Here is a 22,550-nt window from a genome sequence, read left to right on the forward strand (position 1 = left end):
CCCCCCAGGCCTATGCAGACAGATAACAGCAGGCCAGGCAGTGTGATGTGGGTTGGGTAGGCTATGAAGTCGCAAAGTAAAATGCATGTAATTGGAAGCTAAGGTCTGTAGTACAGTGGTATGCCTCAAGCCAGTATGATAGGCAACAGTACATACTGAAATGGAGTATCTGACATAGCAGTGCAGGCCTAGCAAATGTGTATAAGTGTCAGGTGTACCCCTCATCCTATGTACACCCACAGTAACAATCAGGTGTGCCCCCCTCGGGTAGAAATGTAAAAATAATAGCTGCACCCCCTGCATGTAGAAATGTTTATAAGTCTATGTAAATTGACTCATGGAAGCCCTGAAGGCACAGCGTGCTTCCTGTCGATGTACAACACAAAGGTGAGCCCTGAAGTAAAAACCAACTTGAATTTTCACACACATATATAGTATATATATATATATATATATATATATATATATATATATATATATATATATATATATATATATATGCCCATAGTGGGCATGCTCACACACTAATTTAGCAAATGTCAGTCAACAGCATACTGAAAGGTCATACTGGGCATGCTCACATAATTAGGCCATGTCTGAGTACAGAAGTGGGCCACACATATCTGGCAGTTGCAATTCTTCCTCCAGACACATGTCACTATTCACCAATCCTGCCTTGCGCACACATTGATATGAAAACAGACCCATATAATATATTGGACCCCTGTCATAATCAAATTATGTAATGCAAGTATTAAGTTGTTCAAAGAAAGTGAAAATCCAAAGAAGATCACTAAATCTCCGATCAGTATCATCAAGAAACAATGAGCACTCCTAACATTATCCAAACCATGTTCTGGCAAAAATATTGCCAAAAGGTCCATAGAAAACCATGAAGCTTTCTTTAGCTATGTCATAAATATCATTGTAAACTCATATATGTTCTGAGTCAGTGCAAAGTGTAAATGAATACATGTACATGACTGACATTGCCAACATCTTGTCAGACAAGTTCATAAATATTTACCCGTCTCTCACTGACAAAAGGACTCATTACCATACGTGGAGATTGTGAAAAGCCAGAAATCACATATACAATTTTTAAACAGCTCTATCTAATCCTAAAAACATAGTGTCTATGGGATGACATGGTATCCCTGGCTGTGTCATATGTGAACTCCAAGACAAACAGACCCTGCACCTGAACAGTCTGTTGAGACTCACCCTCTGTACAGGATATGAAACTGTTGAATGGGTTACAGCAACGGTTGGCACACTCCACAAGTGTTGGTGCACAAGAGACCATGGTAACTATTGTCTTATAAGCCTAATAAGCCTGATCTGCAAGGCCATGGAATCCATCATTATGAAACTCATAAAAAGCTATTGGGAACCTACAAACACCCAACCCTACCCATTTTGGTTTGGTCAGGGGCAGATCATGGTCCCTAAACCTGCTTGACAGTTTTCAAGGCAGTTACCCAGGACACACATCAATGAAATGAGCTCCACATGCCATACATAGACCTTGAAAAGCCCTTTTCCAACATCCCACACACATGTCGTATCCACAAAATCAACAACATATGCATAAACGCGTATGTCATCTGATGGATTGCCAACTGGGGCACAGATAGATCCCACAAGGTAAGAATTGTGGTCTCCCTGTTGGACTGTAAGCTGGTAGCAACTGCTGTTCCCCATGGCTCAGATCTGGGACCCCTCCTGTCTGGTGTATACTTTTCAGAAATAAAGTCAAACACATGAGGGCTATGGTTAGCAAAGTTTGTGGATGACTGTAAAAAGGTTGGCATAATCGATGTTTGGGACAACAGAGTTATCCTTAAAAAGGGTCTCAGTCAGACAGATGTGGTGTCAAAATAATGGCCTCGAGCTACAGTCATACAAATACCACATAGGAGCCAACACCCTAAATATTGAGGTAATAATAAGGGATCTATGGACACATGTGGATAGTCATCTCTACTTCCCGAAACAAATTCACAAAGTGGTTAGAAAATCATGCTATGTGTTCCCACAAATTGCCAGGGTCTTTGCATGTAATTCAAATGAGGTTTACTCTACTCATCGGTCATCAGACCCATCAGAGAGTATCATGGCACACTTGCGATGAATATGACTAGGCACCTTCAGCAGCTGGAAAGACCACTGAAGTACCTCAACAAGAGGATTACTGGCCTCAAACAGATGCCCCATGCAACAAGACTGAAGTAACTCAATCTGTACTCTGTTGCATATTGTCTACTCAGGTGATTTCTGCCCATCAGACAGGTCCAAGTCCAATGCAGAACTGATGTACATGCTCTATCTGAAGTAAACCCAAGCTCACTGTGCCACATGCTCTAGGGATATAATCATCGCAACAATAAATAGAATATGTTGGAGGGATACATTCCTAATTCACAGACTTCCCTTGCTTTGGAACAGGCTCCCAACCTATATTAAGCTGAGTCGCTCACTGACACTCTTCCAGAGGAGCCTTGATGAGTGAATGTGAAACTGAACTGTCACACCGTGGATCACTTCATCAGCTCTACTACACAGAGGCATAGGGAACTAACCCCATGTGTGGTGATAGCTGCACATTCCGGCCATACTAATATATGCCTTCAGGCAAATAGCCTATTACCTGCCTACGTACCTATATATATGTAGGGGGAACACAGTGTAATAAGTCAAAGATGGATGGGCAGAGATGTGTGTAAGAGGGTGACCATGACAGGGAGCCATCCAGGACTGTGCCACCCAGCACACATCCCAATGGCACAAAAGGCATGAGGTGCACATCTCACCCACTGTACATAATAGCCACCAGTATCTGTAAGCATTACAGTGTATGTGGTGCATGTGCCTGCTTTACAACATGACTGCACAGTGAAGTACACATCTACTCTCTGTAGACATGTACCTGTCACATAGGTTCATAGGTATGTAGTAGACTATCTTCATGAAGGCATATATTAGCCTAGGCAAGTTGTGCAGCTTTCACCACTCCATTTGTTAGTCTCCTAAGCTCTAGTTCTAATAGTTAGTACACTAAGCTCCTTTCTAGTGGGGCTGCTGATGTGATGCCTGGCATGAGTTTTCTGTTTCCCATCCACTCATTAAGGTTCCTATTGAAGAGTGTCAGTGAGGGGTTCTGTCTGATGTACATTGGGTCTCTGTTCCACAGTAAGGCAAGTTTCTGGGATGGTACTTTATCCCACCAGCATGTTGTATTCATTGTTGTGATGAGGTTCATATCCCTGGAGTTTGTAGTGCGACTCAATTTTGTTATCTGTAGATAGAGCATGCTCAACAGTTATGTGTTGGACATGGCTCTGTATGTTAGGCAGAGTGTGCCTCTGAGTAGGTGGTATGCATTGGAGAACAGATTTAGTTTTACCAGTTGTGTTGCATAACACAACTGCTTGAGGCCAGTAATCCTCCTGGTGAGGTACCTCTGCGGTCTCTCCAGCTGCTGGATATGCTTAGTCAAGTACATCCAAAATGGTGCATTGTACTCAATGATTGGTCTGATGTATTAAGAGTAGAGGGCCATCACTACCTTTTTTGATCCTGATGCAAACTCTTTGTTGATTACGTTGGCCACATAGGATTTCCTAATCACTTTGGAAACATGGTTGTCAAAGGAAAGATGACTATCTACTTGTGTCCCCAGATCCCTTATTACCTTGTCAGTTTTTAGGGAGTAACACGTATGTGGTAGTTTGTGGGTACTTTGTTTTCCCCAAAGGGGATTACTATACATCCTTTCACATTGAGCTTGAGGCCATGATTCTGACACCACACATCTGTCTCATAGAGTCCCTTCTGGAGAATATTTATGTCATCCGGGGAATCTATTATGGCAAACACTTTACAGTTCCCGGAAAACTTAGTCAACCGCAACCCTCCTGTGTTGGCATGTACTTTTGAGAAGTCTATACCAAACAGGAGGGGCCCCAGGACTGAACCCTGGGGGACACCAGTTGTTACTGGTTTAGAGTCTGACATGTAGCCAGCAACTCTTAATTTGTGGGATCTATCTGTGAGCCATTTTGCAATCCATCTTGTGATGCATGGATTTATGCCCAGGTTGGTGAGTTCATCTATGATACTGACTGGGGAATGGTGTCAAAGGCCTTAGCAAGGTATAGGTAGGCTGTGTGGAGCTCCTTTCAATCATCTGTAGCCTGGGTAACTGTCTCAAAGAAATCCACCCAGTTCAGGAGGCGTGATCTGTATTTGACAAAGCCAAACTGGGTGTGCTCAACTGTGTGAAGGTTCCCAATGTCTTTATTGTTGACTTCCATTATGATTGGCTCCTTTGCCTTGCAGATCAGACTCATCAGGCTCATAGACCGGGTATGCCAAGGGTCTTTTGTGGCCCCACCCCTATGGAGTGGGAAAAACATTGCTGTGCAACATTCTATGGGTACATATCCTGTAGAGACGATGTAGAGAGAGGTGTGGGTATCCTTGATGTATATGGATACATCCCTACCCTATGTGCTATGATCTAGGTTCTGATGCTGGAAGGTATGGAATGAGTAGTATCCTGGTAGTGCTGGTGTGCTCTCTGGAGCCTTGAACTAGGTTTCTGTTACTGCACAGATATCAATATTATCTATACTGAGAAGTGCCTTGAGTGTGTGCATTTGGAGGCTGAGACTTGTGGCAATGAGTAGCATTTAGCTCACTTTGTGGTTATTTGTGTTGGTTACGGGGTTTGGTTTGTCCTGAGTGACCAGTGTTTCACACCTGAAGTCAAAGCCTCATTGGTCTGATCCAATCATAAGCTAATTACCCTACATATCCACATACTGCCCCTACCCCCCATTAAGGAAACCATGTTAAAAATTTCTCCAAAGCCAACTTCATGCTTAAGACAGGGTGAACTTCATGACACCCATGCAGATGGACAATACAGTTACGACTACTGAATCCTACACAATTGCAGTTTATAAGCACTTACATGAGTGCATGGATCGTGCTATCCCAAACAGAACCAAGACGCTATCCATGAAAAAAGGAAGCCAATCTGGTGGTCCCCTGCCATAAACAAACTGTACAACAGAAGGAAGAAATTGTTGCAAAAGAGAGTAAATTCCCATGTGGGGAGGAGATCCCTGGTCATCCTCAGTAAGAAGCTGTGATCCCTGATAAAATCCTCCAAAGCTAGTTACGAAAACAAAATTGCCACTGATTCTAAAGACAACCACAAAGCATACTATAGCTATGTCAAGAATCTCAATGGCAACACTCAGAACTGCTCTGAGTTACAGCACAATGGCACTAAATATACAGACCCAACTGATATTGCCAACATCCTGGCAGATAGGTTCAGTGCTAACTTTACCCCACTCTCTCCCATGAAAGAGCCAATCTCCATACCGGAAGAATGCAAAGTTCCTGTAATCACGGATGCACAGGTAAAAAACACACTCTCCAAGGCCAGGAACACAGCATCCATGGGACCAGACAACTTCCCAGGCTGTGTTCTACACGAACTACAGAACGAACTGGTACCACACCTTAGTACCATGTTCAATCATAGCCTCACCTCAGGCCTTGTGCCTGCTGAATGGCCCTCAGCGACGGTTATCCCACTACATAAGGGGGGAGCAACCACTGACCCCGGGAACTAGCTCCCCATTAGCCTGATGAGCCTGGTCTGCAAGGCCATGGAACGTATCATCATGGAACTTATAAACAAAGACAGTGGTAATCTCCAAACTCTGGACCCCAACCAGTCCGGGTTTGTAAAAGGTAGATCATATCTCCTAAACCTGATAGACTTATTTAAAGCAGTCACCAAAGCCATAGACAAGGGTAAGGTGGTTTACACAGTCTCTTGTTTGATAATCACATCAGGAAAGCCTTTTATGTGGCACACCTCATCACAAAAGGTTTCTCCTGCAGAAAAAAGAGGTCATTGTTCCCCTCTACTCATTACTCATTAGATCCATTATAGAGTACAATGCCCCTTTTGGTATGTACCTTACAAGAAATCTACAACAGCTGGAAAGGCCGCAGGAATACCTCACAAAGAGGATTACAGGCCTCAAATACATGCCCTACACAGACCGTCTCAAAAAACTCCAGCTTTACTCTGTCGCATATCGCCTACTCAGAGGTGATATCTGCCCAACATACAAAGCTATGTCAAACCCAGAGCTATTGGACATGCTCCACTTAAAGAAATCCCATTCCCACCGAGCTACACACTCTAGGGACCTAAACCTTGTCACCACAATAAACAGAAAATGCCGGAGGGATAGATTCCTGTCCCGGAGACTTCCCATACTCCAGAATAAACTACCTATCTATATCAAACAAAGCTCCTCATTAGCACTCTTCAAGAAAAATCTTGATGATTGGATGGGAGATAGGAAATTCACCCGGGGATCACTTCTGTGTCTCTGCTCGACAGTGGCAAAGGAAAATAAATTTCTTGGGTGGCAAAAGCCAGGGTACTTTTTTGGCTGGGCTTGGATAGGCCCCAGGGCTGATAGCCTAGTACCTATCTATGAACCTTTGAGCCTTGCCTAAAAAAGGTAATATGGGGACAGTAAGAGCCTTGGCCAGTATTCAGAAGCATAGGGTGACAGGTGCAAACCATCTGTAGTGAAGCAACAAGGCTTGTCTATCATGTCATCACAGGCAGACAGAGACTGGATCCCCTTCTAATGACACCAGAAGCTCAGCCAATTGTTGAAGTTTATCGTCTTTCTATTATATTGCAGTATCATGTAGGTGAAGGTAAGATGCTATGCAAGGTCAGGGTCATACCAGCCTGGGCTACATGATCATAGAGCTACTATATATCTCTTGTCATGTTGTCCTGGGAGGTATGTCTCAGATAATTCACACTGACATGTGCAAAGAACACGTCATATATGTACCTGTTCTGGACTGATGTAAGTGCTTGTGTTATGTGGCGGATCATAGCACATAACAGACAACTGACAGTAACCTTCCCCTTGTCCAGCCGAGTGAGTGGAACATCTGTGTGCCTGACTATGGAGTCACCTATTACTAGTGTGCTGGGTATGTTGTTTTGCCTTAGGGGTTGTTGTGAGGCACACAGCTTTGGTGTATTATGTGTTTTCTGGCATGTGCTTGGAGGTGCATGTTGCTTGGTTGTCTGCTTAGGAGGACACTCTCTCTTTTTCAGATTAATATTTGCATTCACTGAGTATGGTAATGTGTATTTATGTGTGTGTTTTGCTGGTGCTTATAGTGTAGGTCTATGTGAGACTGTTGGTGTTGTGGTTGTATGACCATACTCCTCTGGACTGTATTGTCCAGTATTATGTTGACAGAGCTTAGCCACCGGTTTGACCCTGTGTGTGTCAGCCTGTGGTGCATCAACCCATATATGATATGGTCATGGCCTATGCATACAATACACTCACAATACACCTAGTATGATAAGCCTGCTGAGGTTAGCAAATGTGAAAAAAACTTTGGGCAAACTGTCAGCAAGTAATGCCTGTACTGCACCCTGTAACTCCATATTGCTTGCTGAAGTGTAAAGACGTACTTAGTTTGGATTAAGAACCCCGCACTTGCCAACTGTGTGTGTGTGTGTGTGTGTGTGTGTGTGTGTGTGTGTGTGTGTGTGTGTGTGTGTGTGTGTGTGTGTGTGTGTGTGTGTGTCTCTCTCTCCCTGGGGAGAGCACAACCTTTTTGGAGACTACTCACACCCCTTAAAAGTGGTATACTCATCGTTGTCAAGTCTGATGATGTCACCATCCTACAAATATACCTGTGGAAAACTGCAATTGAAGTAATGTGTATAGTGCATTGTGTAAATGCATACTGCTGTAATATCATAATGTAGTTAGGTAGAGGTTTGGTTCCTGCTCTTGCCCACTGTGTGAGTGTGTGTGTTTTCCTGGGGAGGAGCAACCTTTTTGGAAACTACTCACACCCCTTAAAAGTGGTATACTCATCTTTGTCAAGTCTGATGATGTCACCATCCTACAAATATACCTATGGAAAGATGAGATCCCAGTCATGTGTATAGTGTGTCGTGTAAATGCATACTGTTGTAGTATCATAATGTAATTAAGTAAGGGCTTGATTCCTGCACTTGCCATCTGTGTGTGCCTCTGTGAGGAGGAGCAACCTTTTTGGAGACTATTCACACCCCTTAAAAGTGGTATACTCATCTTTGTCAAGTCTGATGATGTCACCATCCTACAAATATGCCTGTGGAAAGATAAAATCCTAGTAATGTGTATAGCGTGTCGTGTAACTACTTACTGCTATAGTATCATAATGTAATTAGGTAGTAGTTTGATTTCTACACTTGCCAACTGTGAGTGTGTATGTGTCTCCCAGGGGAAGAGTACCCTTTTTGGAGATTACTCACACCCATCATCTTTGTCAAGTCTGATGATGTCACCATCCTACAAATATACCTGTGGAAAAGTGAAATTCCAGTAATGTGTATAGCACGTTGTGTAAATGTGCACTGCGGTAGTATCATAATGTAGTTAGGAAGGAGTTTGAATCATGCACTTGCTGACAGTGTGTGACACCGTTGGTCAATGTGGAGTGGGTTTTGATTTTTCTAGTGTATGACATATCACAATGACAACTGTATGTGCATTGCACATTTAAGGTAGCTGTGGGGCAAAGCCATATACATACGTGACCTAAATTATTTCATAGGTGGGTACATTGCTTTCTCCATGAAAGCATCTGTTATCTTTGCCAGAACGTGCTGGCACTTTCCAGACCTTAGGTCACTTCTGTATGCTTGTGACAAGCTTAGCCACTGCAGTGATCCCTGGGCTATGTCTTCAGTTTCACATCCACTCATCACGGTTTCTACTGAAGAGTGTGAGTGAGGGTTTATGCTTTAGGTATATTTGAATCCTGTTCCAAAGCAAGCAAAGTCTGGCAAAGATGACTAATCATTATAGGTGTGCAACAACCTCTGTGGATCTGCATGCAAACCCTTTATTATTTATGTGCTCCACAGAGGGATTTCCAAAACCCTTTAGTAATGTGATTATCAAAGGAGAGATGACTAAATACATGGCTCTATGTATACATTAGTACCTGTTCCACATTTTGGAGGCTACTACCTATGTGGTACTCTGGGGATATTTTGTTTTCTAAAAGTGGATAACTATGCTTTCTTTGGGTTATAACTTTACAGCATGAGTTTGACACCAGGTATTTGTCTTTATGATACACTTTTGGAGGATGTGTGTGTCATCTGGAGAATAAAGTATAGCCCACAGTATGCATTTTCATCAAACTTGGGCAGGCATATTGCTACTGTGTTTGCTTGTACCTAAAAAAGCTATATGCCAAACAGGAGTGATCCCAGGACTGAGTGCAGGTGAATACCACTTGTTACTGGAATAGAATTGTACATGGAGGCTGCAAATGTTACTGTGTGTCCTAAATCTGTGCGTCAGTTGTCAATCCATCATCTAACAATCGTTTACGGTCAGTCTGTTGAGGTTATGTATAATACCAGAATGTGGGATGGGTATGAATTGCTGGTGAGCTATAGCTTGGCTGTGTGGACCTCCCCTCCCTCACCTATAGCCTTGTTAACTGGCTTGAAGTCTACTAGGTGTAGGAGCCATGATCTGGCCTTTAGAGAACCTAAGTGGGTATGGTGCAGTGTTTGCAGGTTCATAATGTCTCTGTTAATGAGTTCCATAATGCTGTGCTCCATAGCATTCTAGATAACATTTGTCTGGCTTATAGGGTGAAAGTTTCCAGGATCTGTTGTAGTTCTACCCTTAAGCAATTTATGTTAACATTTGCACTGGGTGTGATGAGGGTGGACAGGATTAGGAATAAGGATATTAGAGGGTCAGCCCAGGTTTGAAGGTTAGTAGACCAAGCCAGATAGGAAAGATTACGTTGGTTTGTACATGTGGTGAGGAGGGATGCAGAGTATGTTGTGAAATAGATGCTAAGGATGAAGCCGCCAGGTAACAGGAAAAGAGGAATGCCTAAGATGAGGTTTATGGCTGTGGTGAGAGAGGACATGCAGGTGGATGGTGTGACAGCATAAGATGCAAAGGGCAGGAAGAAATGGAGACAGATGATCTACTGTGGTGACCCCTAATGGGAGCATCTGAAAGGAGAAGAAGACGTTGTAGCTCAACCCTTGCGGACTGTAAATACCGTTACCGTGAGTCATTCCACAAGTATGTAACCTGTATAGAGGCTGCATCTGGACAGAATGTTTAGGTGAGTGGTGACTTCATATGTCAGCTTGTGTATGACACAGCCAGGGACACTGTCCAGTACCATTGCCACTGTGGTTTGGACTTTGGTAAAGAGATGTTTTAACTAGAGTGTCTGTGAATCATCAAGTTTTACATTCTTCAGGTATGGAAATGTGGCCCTTGTGTAACGACAGGGTGGTGAAATCCGCATTCAAACTGGCTGACAAGAAATTGGTAATGTCAGTCAGATAAGTGTACTTTGTGACCATTTACATTAACTGTGACCTGATCTGAGATTTCCCCTGTAGATTATAAACAACACTAAAGAAAGCTTTAGTGTTGTCTTTGGAATCCTTGCCCTTTTGTATTTTGAAGCTTGCCTTGTATGTTTAATGAAGGCTTGTATTTTCCCAATGATACTGACCAGAGAGGTTATCCCTTCTTGGTATGTAACTCTTTTTTGGTACAACTTCACACCTTCTACTATATATTTAGTTTATGGCAGGGGTCCATGAGACTAATGCACTTTTACTGTATAAGTGAGAAAGGATTATGCAGCTGGGACAGTATTAACCTTAGTAATGCAAACCAATGACAGATAGCAACAATAGCATCACCCACAGCACAGTGTCAACTCGTGTCATACATACACATGCATACTCACGTTCCACAATGCATACTGGCCACCAATAGAAACTATGGAGTGTTAACACTGGCCAATACAGGGCATGTCACCCTGCCCATGTGTCCAATATGCATGTACATGCAGACAGTGTACCTCCACCATGTTCACAAATGGACACCTGCAAATGTGTGTTGCACACACCCCACACTTACTGTTCACTGTATAACACATGCTGACACAACTACACACATCAGCCAAGTGGCACATGGACAAACAAAACACAATTGGAATAAACACTGGTGAAAACAATACAACATTGCTAATTACAGCTTTAATGCATCATGCCTGCTCAGCTACACCTTCAAGGATATCATTACACTTTACTGCTGACAACATGCTACACATCCAACCATTGTTATACTTTATTAAAGTCACCCTGTGCAACAGCACCATGTTAGCCTGTTCCTGCATCAATGGCACAGGTTTCATCATATGCACAGGTTGTGTTGTTGGTTTGCCAGAGGCCTACACTGAGCCATACAATTGACATGTGTGTGTGAGTGTGTTAGGGCCATGAGTACTGTTATGGACCAATGTTGATGTCATGTGTGCGGATATATGTTTGCCCTAGGTTTCTGGTTTATGTGTGTGTGTCTGCATGCACACAGTTCCACCATGTGGCTGCCATATATGGGGATTTGTGAGAAAGCTACAGACTGTACCTGGCAGGCTTTACAGATCACCATCTCTGGCCACGGATACAGAACCTGTGCCTGGCAGGGGTGCTACAAACAGTATCAGGTCTAATCCAGATTGGGTACTATCCGAAGAGGTTGACATATGTCCACTGGATCCAGGTCCCTGCTGGGACTGGCCAGAGCCACGTGCAAGTGGTCTGCTAGGACGGTCTATGGACAGCCCCACCCCAACATTGCTGGGGCTGGTACTGGCACTACGGAAGTGGCTGTGACTTGCTGGATGCCCACAGCAACCTCCAGCTGGTGATGTTACTGGCATACGTCCACATCAATGTCTCAACTGTCCCGCACTGTCCTGACGCATGGACATGACATTGTGGAGGACATCCAATGTCTCATCCCAATGTCTATCAATGACCTCAGTGTAGTTACGTATGGCACCTGATAGGTCACGGATACTGTCATTTACAGAGGTGTAATGAGCCCTCTGTGCCCTTAGCCCCTGTCTGGTGTACCACTCCATTCGTGTCTGTGACTCCATGACAGCTTGGAACATGAGTTTGGTAGAAAGAGGTGTGGTACATCTGCCAGGGGCATAATGACCAGCAGTGCTCTGACGAGAACCCCTGGGCATCTGCCTATGTGGTACCATTCCAGACATCTGGCTATGGCTGCTGAGTCCTGATACATGTGCCATAGATACCACAATGTCCTGGCCAGTGCCAACCGTACACTGACCCTCAGCTAAGGGCAATGGTGATGGATGTACAGGCAGTATGACTGTGTGCATGGATGTGGTGTAGACCTGTGTACTGTCAATTGGTGGTGCAACAACAGACCCTGACAAAGCTGCCTGTGCCTCAACACCTATCCTCACCATCACTGTCTGTCTCAGTGACATCAGGTTCCCTGCTGTACTGAACCAGCCCCACCTCGACACCTATGACAGGAAAACAGGAAACACACTTTAAGACCTGAACATGACTTCAGACCACAGGCACACATGCACACATGTTCACATGCACACATGTGCACATGCACACATGTTCACATACGCACATGCTGCTCATGCACACATGCACACATGCACACAAACAAAACTACACTCCTCCTGAAAGCAGACACACACAACACCAGCAATCACAGAACATACACAATAGCAGGTGATTGTGGGATACAGTATCACAAGCAAAACAGTCATTATCACACATATCAGCATGCAGGACATGTGTTGCTCAACAGCATGCAGTGCAAGTGTAGTCAGTCCTTGTTATTAACAATATACATGGCTTTGATGCATGTGTTTTGTTATTAGGTGATGGCCCTCTCCCTGGAACACAATGCATACATGGACACAACATTGCTGTGCAGGTATTCATAACCCTGTGATGTACTGTGCACCATAACTCACAGGTGCACATACTATTGCTGGATGTGTATCTGTGTGTCAGATAGGTATCCAATGCTGATTACAGCCTCTGTGTCTTTAGCAAATAATTGTGGACACACTTTTAGCACATGCATGATGAGTATTCTCACAAAATCATCAGTGGTGCATGGATAATTGATGAGTACCATTCGGCCACATACCCAATGTACGGTACTTATGGTGAGTGTAGATCATATTGTGGACATGCCAGTGTCATACATGACATGGCATGCTAAAACACAACTGCATATTTAAACACTACACATACCCAATATGTGTCATATGACCTAGCCAATCAATAGCATCACAAGACATATATGTGTCAGTTGTGCAAATGGTGATTGGTATGCATACTCTTTAGTGGTGCATATGTGTGCACATATGCATCATTATGGTGTGTAGCAATGACAGCTATGTGTAGTACTGTGGTTACAATAACTGGATGGGGTAAAGTACTATAGGCCATCATCATGAAGCATCAGGTGGTCACTCAAGGCTACAAATGGTTCACAAACCAGCACTAATCATGCTGTGCCTGAACTGTACTACCTTGGCTAAATTCACCATTTCACAACCAGTTGTTACGTGAGTTTGTAAGGAGGCCAATAAGGAACATTCCCTGACATGAATGTGTAGTGTGTTGCCGAGTGTTTAAATGCCCCAGGATAGGCCTCTACCCCTCAGGTATATTATGTGTAATGTGTGGATGGGATTTTGGATATTGGAGTGTGTCTTTACAAAGGGTTTGGGAATCCCTTATATGTAGCATGTTAAAATGCTCTGTGTATGACATAGATGTGTATGTTATGTGCATGTTGAGTATCAACTGTGCCTATCCAATGGTTACTACAGTCTAGCCACATTTGTTTGAGATGGTCTGGGTATTGCATGTGTTTGAGGCAGCTAATCAGATTAGTGAGATGTGAATGCTCTTACACCAAACATGCATTATGGGTAGGTGTGTTACATGTGTACGTGGCCTACACCTTAACTATGACATGCACTTTTTGTTACAATAACTAATGTAGAACACACTCACCAGCATCTGTCCGCTGCCTTGATGTCACCTAGAGGGACCTACATAGAGATAAGACAGTTTGCCAGTGGCCACAACTGTGGCATTACTACTGTGTGTTTGCAGTCTTACAGTACAACAACAGTTTACATTCACAGGGCTACATATTATGTTGCAAATGATCAGTATTGCACAACAACAGGCTCCACATCTTTGAACAACACACTCCACATCTCACATATGCATGATCTACCAATACAGATAACAGTAGTTTACAGATATGACATGTTACCTGCATGCTCCATGTGTGCTTGCTGAGTGGCTCCAACTTCCATCATGGTGTATGTCTGCTGCTGTTGTTGTTGGGCAGGTGCCACCAGGCTCATGAGCAGCTTCTCCACTCTGGTGAGGGGGAGATGGATATTAACACCACATCCTGTTGCAAGCTGTTGTCTACGCACATCAGCAGCACACTGATGGACATGTCTGAAAAGATCACTGCAGTGGTGGCGTACCTGCTCATATGTCCAGTTATGCAGGCCTACCTCATTGACCCTACAGACAACATCTTGCCACATTGCAGTGCGCTCCTGCTGGTCCTGGCTGGTTCGTAAGAACATGAGACGGTAGTGCTGAATCATACTGCTAGTAATGATATCATCTTCAGTACTACTGTAACTCAATCAATAATAATAGATATAGTGCTTTAGCCTCCAATGACACACCCTAGTTAAAACCAAGGGATTAATCACACTGTATGCAATAGCACTTGTTCTGCCTAGCAACAGAAAACACAGCTTTTGCTAGGATCAAAACAAGGACCCATAATACCATAACATAAACAGTTTCCCACTAAGCTATAACACAGATACATATCTTTGATGTATTCACTAACATATTGACCATCAGAGTCAGCAAGAGTACAGAGAATCTACTGCAACAATTAGATGTAGGTGTGTATGAGTATATATATATATATATATATATATATATATATATATATATATATACATATATATATATCTATACACATATGTGTGTGTGTGTGTGTGTGTGTGTGTGTGTGTATATATATATATATATATATATATATATATATATATATATATATATATATATGCATGTATACATATACACATCCATTTTTCTACATATACATATATATGTAGGAACATATACATTCCACCTTTCATAGTGAGAATATCAATTATACAAACGATGTAAGGTGTACAGTAATGTAATAAAATCGCACAGTATTGGGATAAATGCATTGAAGGTGTTCACAGCCCAGGTAGCTTTAGCAGGCCTTACTGGCTTCAACATTGCAAACTGAAAAAAACACCCACAGTGTTTAACCACCACATGTCATAACAGCACTGTATGCTGTCTTGTTTGTCACACACCAAAACCTACATACAAATATGTGCATACTAACCTTCACCAACATATATATCTCCTCCTTTCGCAAACACTTGCAATATATCCCCTGCTCTATGCACATATACAGATGTGAATATATATGACACATATATATTTCTCTGTATGTGTGTGTGGTATACACACACATGGTCCACACTGTTGTAAGTCCCTGGACCTCACAGCTGAACTGTTGGGTCTAGCTGCAACACAAACAGGTGTCACATATGAACACAGACTAACAATGGGGGGGTATATATATATATGGCAAAAGATGCTAGATAAGCATACTAGACTGCAACAGCAGTTGCCAATGCTAAGCTACACTTTAATATGACTATCATGCATGTGTTGTTCTGTCACATCCATGTTTATATAATGTCAGTGCTAATCCCCCCAACAGCCATTGGTCACACTACTGTACAGAACACAGATTACATGGATCAGATCTTTGACATTTAATGCTGAGCTACACATTTCACAGGTATGTCCCACTGCCCACAGTTACACACAGTATTGTCCATAGCAGTAGTTAAGCAGAACATCTGTGCATAAAGAACTACTGCTGCCTCATATTAATGTTTCACATTATGTAGACTATTCTTCAATAACATCTACTACATGCCAGCAAATACATATGCATCACATACCTTTCCTTTGTATAATTTGGTAATATTTCTTTTTCCTTTTCTCTGTCTATCTCTCTCTCTCTGTCTTTCTCTCTGTCAGTCTCTGCAATAGAGTGATTGAGTTTGTTGGCAGAGATTGCAACCTGCTTTTGTAGGAATTTGCACATGAGCATGTGATGGCCTCTGCACCAGTTAGTGGCCACCATTTGCTAATTGCATGCAGCCTGCTGTGTAGTAATTGCAGTAATCACTGTCATAGTAACCCAGTACTATAAATTGCTGACTCATGTAGGCATGGCCCTTTCAGCTTTCCAGGATGGAGATCATCCTTGTTTGGTGTGGACATCATTGTTTAAGACAGAAGGTTGGTATAGTTCTTATATCAGAAGCCAGGGGTGTAGTCAGAGATTTACATTTTGTACTCAGACCTAATGTTGCTGCTTCTAGTACCCACTTGTCAGTTTAGAAATATACTCACTCCTCAAAATCCTACCCCAAGATACATGGAAAGATGTACTTTCTTTTCAACTGTTACAATTAACTGCCATACAAAGCTAGTTATAGAGATGTATTCCTTTGGCACAAGAATTGTTTGTGAACTGCTATACTGTGAATATTCATTTACTCGGTTCTAAACAGTTTGTGCTTTTTTAGTGTTGACATTAGCACAAGCTGCTCAGAAAAACTGGACACATTTCAGTACTGTGAGTACGCTTACCTACATCCTTCGTAGACCCTGCACACACAGGTATATTCTACATTTGGGTAGGGTTGCAGAAGTACAGAGAGCGTAAGTAGTATTGTGTGGATTTTATCTTGCTAGACTTACAGGGTTGCTGTGTACATGTTAGTTTATCAAGACAAGTAGTCTGTCTGCGTAACTCCCAACTGTGGAACTATCCACTTGATAGCCAGAGAATAGCCTGTTATTCTTTGTTTGTGCACCACACAGGTCTTTTCTGTAATAGAGCAATGCCATTCTTACAGTTGGTTGCTACCAGTACATGGCTACATCCATTTGTATTTCATTGCTGTATTCCTACATAAGGGTATGCTTCTGAAACTCCTTCCAAAGCTATTTGCACAGTGTGTAACAGCAGAAAGGCTAATATGCCTCTGTGTTTCTGCCTCTGCCAGACCTCTCAACCAATCAGGTACGTATTTGAACAGACTCAGGGAAAAGTCAAGAAAAAGTCAGGGACAATCAGGGACACCTTTAAAATATTAGTGCCATTAAGTTGAAACATTGAGAGAATCAGAGCAGATGAATTAATGCACCTTTTCTGAAGTAAAAGAAGTGTCTAACTCTTAAATATTGTCATTATTCATTAAGTGTAATTCACCACCTTTCTGGCCAAAGTCAGTAGTTTTAGGAGGGATTCAGAGGGACAGAGCTACAATTTGTGTCAAAATCAGGGACATCCCTGAAAATTAGGGACAGTTGAGATGTATGGCCTCTGCCCTAAAGAGATATGCTAGTGTTTGTCTTGCTGTGATACTGTGGGGTTGTAAAGTTATGGTGTAACATTATTTTCTGCTAGAATGGCTGCTTCTCTTATCACAATCATGTAATGTAATCCCACAACAACTGTTGATCAGCATTCACAGAACAAGTTGTGTGGCATGGTATTCAAATTTTTCCTTTCCATTCACTCATTCTTATGCATGATATAATTATTTAAGCACCAACTTGTTGTATATCTATTGTGGCTTAGTGGTACTTCATGTTGTGTAGTGTGTGCAAGGTCTGGGGTTTGAGACTTACAGAGGTGTTTTATTTTGCTCCTGAGCAGAACAAGGACCCTCACATACAGAGTGACTAAGGCACTTTTAAGCAGTTGTAAGCGGGTTTGCACGGGTTTGTGCATTGCTCTGCATTGCTTAGCCAAGTGCAAACACACGCAAACCTGCTAACTGCTGCTTAATAGTGCTTACTCCCGCTCACCCCATGCTAATTTCTTTGAAAGAAAAGAAAAATGGGAAGATAGGAAAGTGGTGAAAAGGGGGCACAAAGAGGGAAAGACAGTATGGAAAATAGCTCGGCATGTGCAGGACGGGTGTAGGGAAGGTCCATAGCTGCCCATTTTTTCAACAGCAACAGCTGTGCATATGCAATAAATTTGGAGGTTGATATGAACCCTTCAACTCCTGAGAGAGGGGTGAGGACAACAAAGTATGTTGTAATGCCAATTAAATAACATTTCATGTGTCCAGTGGACATGTGTGCAAAATGAGCAGCTATGTATAGGGCGTATTTTTTTTTTGGGAGCAGATTGCCCTTTTTTTTTTCAGGTGAGAGTGGAATGTGGGGTAGGGGAAGTAGGTATATTTAGGGAGGTAGGTTAGGGAGGTAAACAGACAAGACAAACAAGAAGCATACAGGAGCAGTATATGACACGTGGTGGGTGAACACCTTTGATGGGGAGAAATGTTTGGAAATTGCAAGCCCATGTGCCCCCAGATGGAAACAGTGGGACTGAGTTCCCCACCCATGAGAAGTCACCACTGCACCTTCATGGCCCAGAGGGTGGCTGTGCTGGGGGCTGTGTAGGAGGGGCAGGCTGATCCGGGAGTTGCACCACTCGGGCCTCAAGCTGGTGTAGAGGTTCTCCATTCGCTGTGCTTGGTGTACAAATCCTACTGCCTTTGATGTGTATTCTATTCAATTTTTGTAATTTGCAACGAGGAGCTACGAGTGTTTTGCAGTTATAAATAAAGAAGTGTTCTCTCTGGATCTTCACTTGCTTTTGTGGGACCTAGACACCAAGCAGAGCAAACGGAGATTGTGTGTATTTGTTATATTGTTGACTTTCACTGACAGTTGTTACAATTTTAGTTGGTCGTGGGTGTCATGGATTCCTTAGACGAATTACTGTCTATATTCTCTCCAGGTAGGAGAGATGAGATACAGAAGATGCAGTAGGAGATGAACATAATAAAGGGTGAGCTTACTCGGCTCATAGAATTGATAAGCCAGCTGGGGGGAAGTAATGAAGGAATGCGAACAGTTACATCATCACGTACACCTATTGGAAGCAAGGCTTTGAATTATATCCCCAACGGTCAAGAGAATGGCGGTGTTCAGGATATCGGACCCTTTCATGGATCCACTGCAGGAGTGAACGAACATTTTCGTTATACTCTAGAAGGTGTACGAGTGGAGAACAATGGATCGGAGGATTACTTTAATATTTCAGGAGCCAAGCCGAAGTGCATGGTTCCCAAAAAGACCTACTCGATGGTTGGACATCCATCAGTTACAGGTACAGGCAATATACAAACTTAACTTGTTTAATGGCCCGAGAGACATGGGTACAAGATATGAATTGGATGCTTTTTTCAAATGTAATTTTGACTTTGGCAATAATAGACACAGTACGATGACCTGTGATGATGGAGAAGTAGCTCATGGGAATAACAAGACATTAAAAGACTTAATTTATGATATAGGTAAAAAGCTGGGTATTGTGAAAAGTTTGCAATTGGATAACATGTATCTGAAAAGATGTTTGGATCTGAAAATTGTACTGATGGGCTTAAGAATTTTAAAAAGTCCATGTGAGTAGAGATGAATGAATCTAATATACAGGAATGTACACATCTTTTTGACAATTTTCGATTCAGTTTTATGCAATTTATTATAAGTTGTAATGACAAAAAATGATGTGCAATTATGACTGAAATAGAACAACTGAATGAGACGATTATGAAGGATTTACTATTTAGTGAATGTGAAGGTTTTTATAATACTCAATTTGAACGGGCAGAAAAAAATAGTAAAAAACAGTTCAACAGAAAATGTAAGAAGATAAAAAGGGATTTAGAGCAATATGAGAACAAACGGGCTTATTGATGGGTGAATTATAATGAATCAAAGGACCAGAAAACTGATAGAAAAGGAACTGACAACTGTATTGAGGAAGTACAAGAAAATAAGGGGAAAAGAGGATGGAAAAATAATAATAGCAATTTTTTAGGGAGAAAAAAACAAGTATGGCAAGGACAGGAAAAACATGGAGCACCTGCACACGGGAATTGGAGCAATTCCACAAATCAGGCAAACTGGCAGTACACGAACAAAAAGAACTGGAGAAGGAATTGACAATAGTGAAACAAAATGATATACAATATAGTTTGGGTGATTTTAGTATATTTAACTACACTCAGTTTAAATTGGAGAAAGAACATTTCTCCCTGTTTTCTAGAGGAATGAAATATGTACCTAATACTAATTTTGATATAACTGATTATATAGTAGAATTTAAGTTATACATGCGGAAACTCAATTTAGCCATTTATTTTCAGGAGAAAAAGGATGAAGAGATAACAACAAAAAATCTTTTTAAAAAGTGAAGTACCTTCACCCCTCCGATGAATACTACCTTGGCTACTTTTGAGAAAGTAGTAATGGATGAGATGTATTCACATCAGAGTAAATGTAGGGACAAAAAGAAGTGATATAATTTAAGTAAGGAAGAATTCCAAGTTTTAAAATAAATACAGGGTAACCATCAAATTTGGGTTATGAAACCAGATAAAGGGGGTGGTGTGGTGTTATATGACACTTTTGAGTACATTAACAAAATACACACCATACTACTCAATTCTGGTAATTATGATGTTTCATCATTGAATGAAGTGACTGTAGGACATCACAAAATTGATTTATACTTGGAAGAATTCTTATTAGATGGTAGGATTGATATGGACATGAATAATTATTTAAATGTTAAATTTCCAGTTCTAGCCATGATTGTGGGTATCCCAAAAGTGCGTAAAGATTTGCAAGACCCTCCCTTTTGTCCTATAATATCAGGAAGCAAATCTAAAACTTTTCCTTTTGGTACGGTAATAGACACGTGGTTGAAGCCTATTTATAAAAAAGTATCCCACATAGTTATAGACTCATGGGACTTTTTAAGTCGACTTACTCCTGATGTGTATAAAGATGAGGTAATATTTGTAACAATAGATGTAGCAGACTTGTTCTCTTGCATTCCTAAGGAGGATGGAATGAGTCGGTTTAGTAACAGCATTCAAAAATATGCTGAACTACCATGGGAAAAGATGTTGTTGATTTTAGAATTCATGGATATAGTATTAAATCACAATTTCATTTTCTATGAAGGAGAATATTATAGACAATCCCCGGGATTCATGAAGCTTGCGCCAGGTGCAGGTGTAGCGTAGGCGGTATAATGCCAAACATGGCTGCCGAGCAATTCAGGTATGATCCAATTCCACGTGCACTACCGGCGTATGCCAGATCTGTGCAGCCCTCAGCTTAGGTATGCTAATCACCCCATGCACAGTGCTGCACCATGCAAATGAAGGTACATAGCGATTCATGAAGTGGTGCAGGCGTAGTGTAAGCCCACAGAAATGTAAACCAAAAAACATGGTTTACATTTTTCCAAACAGAACATCAGAGCTATGAAAGTGGACCAGACTCATGTATTACAAAGTTAACATATGCCAATGGCTAAATATACAGCCAATGGCATAAGAAAAGATGCAAAACACATAAAACACAACATTTAATGTCATGTCCACAGTAACGCAAAGTACAACCACAGGGCATGTGTGCGCAAATGGGAACACAAAGAAAATATATACAAATGTCATAAAATCGCAATGTAATACAAATCATAATTTCACCATAATAGTCAATGGTATGCATGGTACACCACAACCAAGCTGCAAGGGTTGCTAAGGGTCTGTGACAGTGTTTGGCATGGTAACTAGGAATTAGTAGTCAATGCCATGCAAATGAGGCAGGTAATAGTGAATTGCAAACGTCCCGCCGGACTAAGGATGTACCATACGGCGCAGCGCTACAACACCAAGGAGTGGCTTAGAGGTATACATGACATCAGCAGTGGGGTGTGCCACCGTAACTGTAAGCACATTGGAGCAATGCAAATCCAGCCTGGCCATTGCTAAGCAAAGCCACAGGACAGGGGTGGGGAGGTAGGTATAGCATTGTTTAGCTGAGAGCACATATGGTGCCCGAAAGCACATGTGTACAGGGAGGAAAACGTGCCCAAAACCCAGTAAGTGGACTCACGCGCCGTGCACCATAGCTCAAACAGCAAGGTCAGGGGAAGAAAATAAGGAAATGCCGCAGTAGGGTAATTAACACCTATTAACTCACAGCGGGCAATCGAAGGCAGCTGACAAGTCTGCTTGCAGAAACATGCAAAACAGGATAGGGGAGGTGTCGGATTGCAAAGAAAAGAGAACTGTCATAGCAGAGCAAAGCAAACCTGCAGCAGACCGGCCACAAAACACATTACTCAAGGTAAGCCAGGTGTAGGAAAGTACAAATGAAAGCAGGCTGCTGGATGCATGCCAGAAAATGGGAGGTGAAACATGAAGAAATGTAAAGGGAAGGGCAAGAGGTAATCCACGGCAGCCAAATGTAATTCAACACCAAAGGCACCACAATAATAGTTCCTGTCGTAAAACACATAAGATACCCTGTAGCTAGGATCGTACATACACACCCTATGACATCATCGGTGTTC

This window comes from Protopterus annectens, chromosome 10.part0 (assembly GCF_019279795.1).
Source record: "Protopterus annectens isolate FY-2018-M chromosome 10.part0, PAN1.0, whole genome shotgun sequence".
NCBI lineage: Eukaryota > Metazoa > Chordata > Ceratodontiformes > Protopteridae > Protopterus > Protopterus annectens.